This window comes from Cynocephalus volans, chromosome 1 (assembly GCF_027409185.1).
Source record: "Cynocephalus volans isolate mCynVol1 chromosome 1, mCynVol1.pri, whole genome shotgun sequence".
Lineage (NCBI taxonomy): Eukaryota > Metazoa > Chordata > Mammalia > Dermoptera > Cynocephalidae > Cynocephalus > Cynocephalus volans.
The window spans coordinates 103,766,722-103,774,727 of NC_084460.1; positions in this window are offsets into that span (position 1 = coordinate 103,766,722).

Consider the following 8,006-nt stretch of genomic DNA (forward strand, 5'->3'; position numbering starts at 1 on the left):
CCTGGAAGGAAGAAGTCGATTGCCATTAGGATTCCCTGTCCCTGCCTCTATCTCAGACTCCATGGGGATGGAGAGGCTCACCATTCCCAGCTTCTTCCCAGAGAGGACAGTCCTTGATTCTTTTGTTCCAATTTGAAAAATCCTGAATATGGACGCTGATGATCCTTGTTGGGGTCACTTGCCCAGCCCTGAGGTCAGTATATGTCAGTCCCCAGTAGTACCAAATGGTTGGAGCGAGGACAGGAGCGGTTGTTCAATAGAAGAGGAGGGAAAGTGCTGGCAGGCAAATATGGATGAACTCCACAATACTCAGCCTCACCAACAAAACTCCTAGAATGGTTGGCCAGGACTGATCCCAGTGCTTTCCCTATCCACAGTCCTCTCACGTGGTTTGGTGTTGGCCTTTGGGGAGTTATGAGAGATGACAAGAGAACATTTACTGAGGCATTTGCTTTTTAGTGTTTGAATTGTTAAACTTTTCTTTTCCAAAACACCATGTGCATTTTTTCAATGGCTTTCATCAAAATAGAGAATGTGAACACATTATCAGAAAAGCAGAGGAAGTCTGTAGGAAGATTATCTACCTTGTAATTAAAATGCAGCCTTATCACAGAGAATTTGATGTAAACATCAAGGCAGAGGTGGAGGTAGGAATGATGGAAGGGGATCAAATATCTAAATACCTCCTAAATCAAGATACTACTATAATGGGCTTTTCATCAGGATAAACAGATCTATCCCCTTCCATCCTCTCCTTGTCTATTGTTTTTAGATCACTGTATTAGTCTGCTTCATTTGCTTATAACAAAATACCTGGAACTGGGTACTTTGTACAAAAACAAAATTTATTGCTTACAGTTTTGGAGGCTGGGAACTTTAAAGTCCTGGGAACACATCTGGAGAGAGTTTTCTTTGGTGGTGGCTTTACAGCAATACAGGAGTCTCACATGTCAGAAAATGGCAGAGCAGAGAGAGTGAGCTAGCTCCTCATGCTCTCTCCTTTTAAAGCCCTCAGAACCACACCCCTGGCCACCATTACTAATCCATTCACTATGGCATGGTCCTACAATCTAATCACTTCTTCAAGGCCCCACCTTTCAATTGTCATAATAGGATTTCCCACGCTCGAAAGTTACAGTGGGATTTAAACTTCAATGAGATTGGGGCGGGGGGGGGGGCCTGGGCATCCAGTCCACAACACACACTGAGAGAACGTAGAGTCCACACCAAACTCATTGATATAGGAAAAGTCCCAGAAGACTTTTTCCTGCCACTCAGGTTCTAGTGCTGTGATCACTGCTCTTGCCTGCCTTTTGATATTGTAGCATAGGCCAACACTAATTTATTATTATTATTATTGGCAGCTAGCTGGTACAGGGATCGAACCATGGACCTTGGTGTTATCAGGACCATGCTCTAACCAGCTGAGCTAACTGGCCTGCCCTCAACGCGAATTTAGAAGTGGGATTTTAAGCTGCTAACCCAGTTATCTTGGTATGAGAGAAATAGATGGAAGAGGTGAGGAAATGGAAAGGCTCCCTTGCAAGCATGGTAAACCAGGAGAGCAAGCAAGAAAGTACTGAAGGATACAAATTTGGATGAGGAGCATGGATTTTAAAGGTGTGATGACCCTTGACTGTATAATATTTATATGTGTGTAATGTAATGACCTTGACTGTATAATATTTTCCATTTAATACACACAACATCCCAATGAGGGTTTTACGGAAGAGTCCCAGAGATTCAGTAACTTGCCCAACATCACACAGCTATCAGAATAGTCGACATTTGAACGCTTCCAAACATGCTGTTTCTACCTCAATACACCTTTTCCTTTCCACTTCCAGACTTCTGGTAAACATGAAAAATAACTATTGTAATTATATATACTGTATGTAAGTCACTTTTCCTTTGATAGCACATATTCAGAGGTCAGTAACTTGTAGTCATTATTATCATATGGCAGATGAAATCCTTTGTATTCCAAAACAGTTTCAAAGGTTCTAAAGAAGCCATACAATACAGAGCAAGAACCTTGGCCTCAGGTCAGTGCTGGTCTTTGCACTGTGTAACAGCCACATAACATGGTGTCGGCATTGACATAAATCAGTGGGAAGCCTTGACTTTCTGCAAAGCAACGCAAGGTGGCACAGTGACACTTTACAGCACCAATTGGTTAAATGTTGGCCTTGCTTACTCATCTTGTGATTTCTCACAAGAGCTATATCAAATGAACAAAGACAAGATTTTAAACGTTATAATGAAATAGTATAGACTTGTAAAATTCACAGAGCATCTAGCACTTAATCTTTTCTTTTCTCTCTTTTTGCCTTTCTAGGACCACATTGTTAATAACATAACAAACCACTTGGTGTGTTATAAAGGTACCAGCTATGACCAAATGTACTTTCATTTGCTTCCCTCTATACCTAGGTCATATTATTGAAATGGTTAGCACATCTCTTGTTATCCTAATGGCAATTATGTGTGAATCTGACCAGTCGTATTTCTATTGTTGAATAACCCTAGATTCCAGATTTTTACCTTTTATCTCAGTATTGCTCTCATGAGTGTTATATTTTTGCAACTTCAGTAAAAAGAGTATACTACTTACAATGACTACTTATACATACACATATCCACACAAAAATGTCTATTGAAATTTGCTTTTACAGCCCAGATGAGTGGATATGGAAAATGTGGTACATCTACACAATCGAATACTACTCTGCTATTAAAAAGAATGAAATACTACCATTCGCAGCAACCTGGATGGACTTAGAAAAAATTATATTAAGTGATATAAGTCAGGTATGGAAAGAGAAATACCACATATTCTCACTTATTTGTGGGAGCTAAAAATAAATAAATAAGTACACAAATATGGGGGGGCAGGAAGAAGACACAGCAATCACAATTCCTTGAAGTTGTTAAGACAAGCGAACAGATATGATGTTGATGGGCAGGAGGGGGGAGAGGGAGGGGGAGGGAGGATTCAGGAAAGGGACACAAAAATCAACCACATTGTATATTGATAAAATAAAATTTAAAAAATTAAAAATTAAAAAAATTTTTAAAAATTTCTTTTTATAATTGTTAAATTACATACATTTTGCAATATTAAGTAAAATAATTCTAAATGTACATAAATTTTTATGTCATTTCTTCTTAACAGACAGATGATAATCCTCTGAATTTATTTCCTAGCTTGCATAACTAGCAGTTGTAATTTTTTTTTCAAAACTGAATTTAATAAAGACGAAGAGGACAAGATTAGTAAAATTTTGTAGTGACTGCTGGAATTCCATAATCTGAATGCTGACAGAGGTGGTGAAAAAAGGAGCAAGGCTGCAGCATCACATGCATCCTGATGCAGCATTTCAAGAATGGAAGACCAGCGACCCAGTGAGGCAAAGCCAAGTGTTGCACCTGGGTCCACAGGAAATTCCTGATGCTTGGACATTTCACAGGACTTTTGAAAGGGTACTTGTTTTCATAGATCTGGAGTCAGAGTCAACCACTGTGTACCCACTCTGGGCTAGATAAGTTTATATATGAGGATGTTTCAAAAAGTTGGTGGAAAAATGAAATCAAAGATAAAACAATCTTTCCATGAACATTTGGGAAAGTACCTGTTACTTAAATATCTTTTGTTTTTTGGTTGACATACGTAATACATTGGTTCAGGAAGAAAAATTGAGCATTGACAGTTTTGATATGTTGTACCCTAGAGTACTGAAGTAACAGACAATAACTTTTAGTTGTTTTTAATGTTTTTTAACCTGACTAGTTATTGGGAACACTAATATAGGCTGAGCCAAGACTTTAGAGAAAACATGGTAAGCTACAGAGGAGAAATATTAATGAACCCCCCCCCAAACCCAATCCTCACACATTTAGGATTTATTTTTATTTTTTTATTTTTAAAAAATTTTTATTGAATCATAATTGATTATACATATTTTGGGGGTTCAATGTTGACATATATTGATCAAATCAATATTCCTAGCATATATATTGTTACAAATCGTACTTATTCTTTATGCCCCCTGTTCAATCTCTTCCATCCCCCTCTCCTTCCCCCTCCCCCCTTTAATTACCCTAGATTTCTTTTCTCCTTCTGAAAGAGTAATGGTTACTCTGTTGATTTGTTGCCTAGATGTTCTGTCCAGTGCTGAGAGGTGTGTTCAGTTCCCTCAGTATTATCATAGAGCAGATGCTTCTTCTGTCACTCTGGAATGGGCTTTGTGGAGAGAGACATCCTCTTCTTTTCTTTGGTCTCTACTGGTGACTCTCCTTGTGTCAATGCTCTCCAGTGGCTGGCGGACCGTCTGCATGGTGGTCGTGGTGTCTAGCTGCTTTTGCAACAGCTGTGGTTACTGTGGTGGCTGTGGTGGGCCACCCACATGGAGGTGATGTTTTTGGCATGCTCCTTACCCAGTTGGTGGTGGCGTGTTTTTGGCATGCTCCTTACCCAGATGGTGGTGTGTCTGGTTGTGGGAGGGGGTCCAGTCCACAGATCCATACCTCAGGACCCCGGGCAGGCTCCATGGCAAAGGTGGTCATATTTTATATTTAAAGTAGATTCTACTAGGACAGTATTTTTCTTTTAACATATTTTTTACTAGTTTTCATAATTACTAAGAATTGAAGAAAACAAGTTACATGCTATAAGTTTGAGAATGCAGTCCCCCAACATTGTTCTCAGGATGCTGAATAGATTTCCTTTCTCAACAGTCCCTTCCTCCAGCAATTAAATCCTTCAGGGCCAATAATCTTAGTGCTCTACTACATTTTTGTTGATTAAAATTTATCAAAGTCTTAAGTGTACACTTTTATCTGTATTAACATGTGATTAGTTCTGACACATCAGATGAACTTTGGAGAAGTTCAGTTCAATGGTTTATTATTAAATAAAGCAATGACTTTAATGAAACATCAACAGACCAAGCTGACCTGAAATTATGAATGAATGAATGCTGTTTTCTTATATCTTTCTTTCTTATATCAAATTATCAAATGAAGCAAAACCCTTACTTTAAGCAAAAACATCTAAGCATGACTTTCCAGTATTCTCTCAAGCTGTCTTCTGCGTGTTATCAGATTTAAGATTTCCCAGCATTGTGTGCACCCTGTGATCTCTGTGGGAGGAATCAGTGGCAAGATCTCAGGCTTCCCAGAGGTTAGGGGTGTGATCTTCATTAACCCTGGTAAACTGTTTTGTTTTCTTATGAACTCTGAACTAGTGGGACAAATAGTTTACTCTTTTTCAGCCTAGGTAGTTACCTTACTTTTAGGATATATTCCTGTTTGTTTGTTTGTTTGTTTGTTTTGGCAGCTGGCCAGGATATACCCTCTTACATGCATGTTTTTCCTATACTCTCACTCGACAACACTCAGCATAGAAGACAGACTTCTACCAGCAAGCAAGCCAGTTCTGCAGTGGACACCAGGTGAGTGTCCTCCAGTTCAATTCAATTCTGACACTGTCTACCCCGAGACAATGTCAAATCCCATGAGATAAGGGCTCAGGCCCCCAGACTGCCCCCCAGTTCAGATACCAGTAGCAAACCCAGGCCTCTGGAACTTCTGACCAACCAGCTATAAATTGGGGTTCCCATATCCCCCTTTTGGGGTTCAATTAGTTTCTAGAGCAGTTCATAGAACTCGGGAAACTATTTACACTTATTAGTTTATTATAAAGGATATTACAAGGAATACAGATGAAGAGATGCATAAGGTGAGGTATGAGAGAAAGGGCACCAAGCTTCCATGCCCTCCCTGGGTGTGCTAACCTCCAGAAACCCCCATGTGTTCAGTTATCCAGAAGCTCTCTTAACCCTGTCCCTCTGGGTTTTTATGGAGGCTTCATTACATAGACATGATTGATTAAATCATTGGCCATTGGTGATCAACTTAACCTTCAGCCCCTCTCCTCTCTAGGGAGGTTGGGGGGTGAGACTGAAATTCCCAACCCTCTTATTCTGCCCTTCCTCTTTGCAGTGACCTTAAGCTGCCTATGGGCTGCCAGCCATCAGTCAATTCATTAGCATACAGAAAGACAGCACTTTGGGGATTCCAGGGTTTTTAGGAGTTGTGTACCAGGGATGAAGACCAAATATATATTTCACAATATCACAATGGGAGATGTTGGAGATAGTATTGATGAGAGATAGCAATATATATAATCTATTTAATTTGCTGTATATGAATTACTAGGCATTTAAATGCTAAATTGATTTAGATAGTGTGTATTACAAACCCACAAATAGTAAATAGTATATCTTTAATATTATTAGAAAGTATTACAGTATTTTCTAACTCATCAGTTTTATTAGTCAGACACGTCATTAAAAACACAGAGTGGAAGTAGAAATATTTTGGGGATTTGATATGCAACTACAGCAAGAGCTATTATCATGGGGCAACAGCTAACACAGAGTACTTAGGCACACTGTACTAGGTATGTTGCTTGTATTATCTCAGGGGTTGGCAAACTCTTCCCGTAAAGGATCTGATAGTAAGTGTGTTCTTTAGCTTAGCAGGCCACACTTAGTGGGTCTTCATTGCAGCTACTAAACTCTGTCGTTTTAGAGCAAAAGCAGCTATAATAAGCTTGACTGTGTCCCAATAAAACTTAGTTTACAGTCTCTGAAATGTGAATTTCATACAGTTTTCACATATCATGAAATACCATTCTTAAAAATATTTTTAAAAATAATTTTAAAAATGCAATATTCATTTTTTTCTTTGTAGTTCTTGCTTTAAAAATGTAATAATTATTCTAAGCTCATGGGCTGTACAAAAGTAGGTGGCAGGTTGGATTTGGCCTGGGACCATGATTTGGTGACCTTGGCATTATCTCATTAGATTAATGGGGTTTCCTAAGTGATCAGATATACCGTGGTTATATTGCCAAGTGAATGGGAAAGAGCTTTCACACTAGCCCTGGTCCCCACCCTCCTGTCCATCACTTCCTTCCAACCTGAGGGCACTGAGACTGATGGGGCTTAATTTAATTGTTCTAAGGTTAAGAGGAGCCACTAGTGTCTAGACATTCTAAGGTTAAGAGGAGCCACTAGTGTCTAGACACTAGACATAACAACTTAAGAACTGCTATCAGATACAAGGATATGCAACAACCTTAAGGGTTTGAGAGTTGCAGTGACATGACCGATCTGGGCGTTTTTGCAGATCGAGCTCTCTGCAGAGTGGTGAATAGGCAGAGTGAAAAATTGTTGCAGTAATCTAGGGAAGAAATGACTATGGTCATCTGAAGCGGGCTGGTGGAAATAGGGGACTAACAGCAGACAGACTGGCGATGTATTTAGGATTAGGTGCCTGCTCAAACTAGGATAGATTAGCTTGTTAATACTGTCCCACAGGATAAAAGAAATTGATGTCGCTTTTTATAATTTTTAAAGTGCTACCTAAATTTAGTTGGGATAATGTATCATCTCTTTTTTCTTTTAATTATCAACGACTATTTTTAAAATCGCAGGATCCTATCAGTTTGCCCCATTTACTGATTTCCCCCACCCCAAAGGAGAACATACATTAAAATCCCGCATTCACCATAATCACTGGCCAGGAATCACTGCGTGGAGACACTCCCAATATTCAGACTCTGTTTCAGAGGTCTACCTTCCTCTACCTGGTTCCCACCGCTCCTCGGTGTCCCTCTACCCCTGGGCCCGCTCCCCACACTTCGCTCCCGCTTTCCTCCTCCTCCTTCCGCTCGCCCCGCCCCACTCTCCGGTCCACTCGGGAAGCTCCGCCCCTCCAGCTCCGCAACCCAACTCCTTGCCTCCTTGCTTCGCTTTCCCCTTTCCCCGCCCCCATGGCTGCCTTCGATTGGCTAAACTGGCTGGGCCGCGGCAGACATACAGCATAACCACGTTATGATTGGCTGGAGGGTAGGCCGGGCCCCTCGTGATTGGTTGATAGGAGGAGCCAGCAAGTGTGGCTGCGCGCCGGGGTGTGTGGACGCCGCTTTGTTGCCCGAG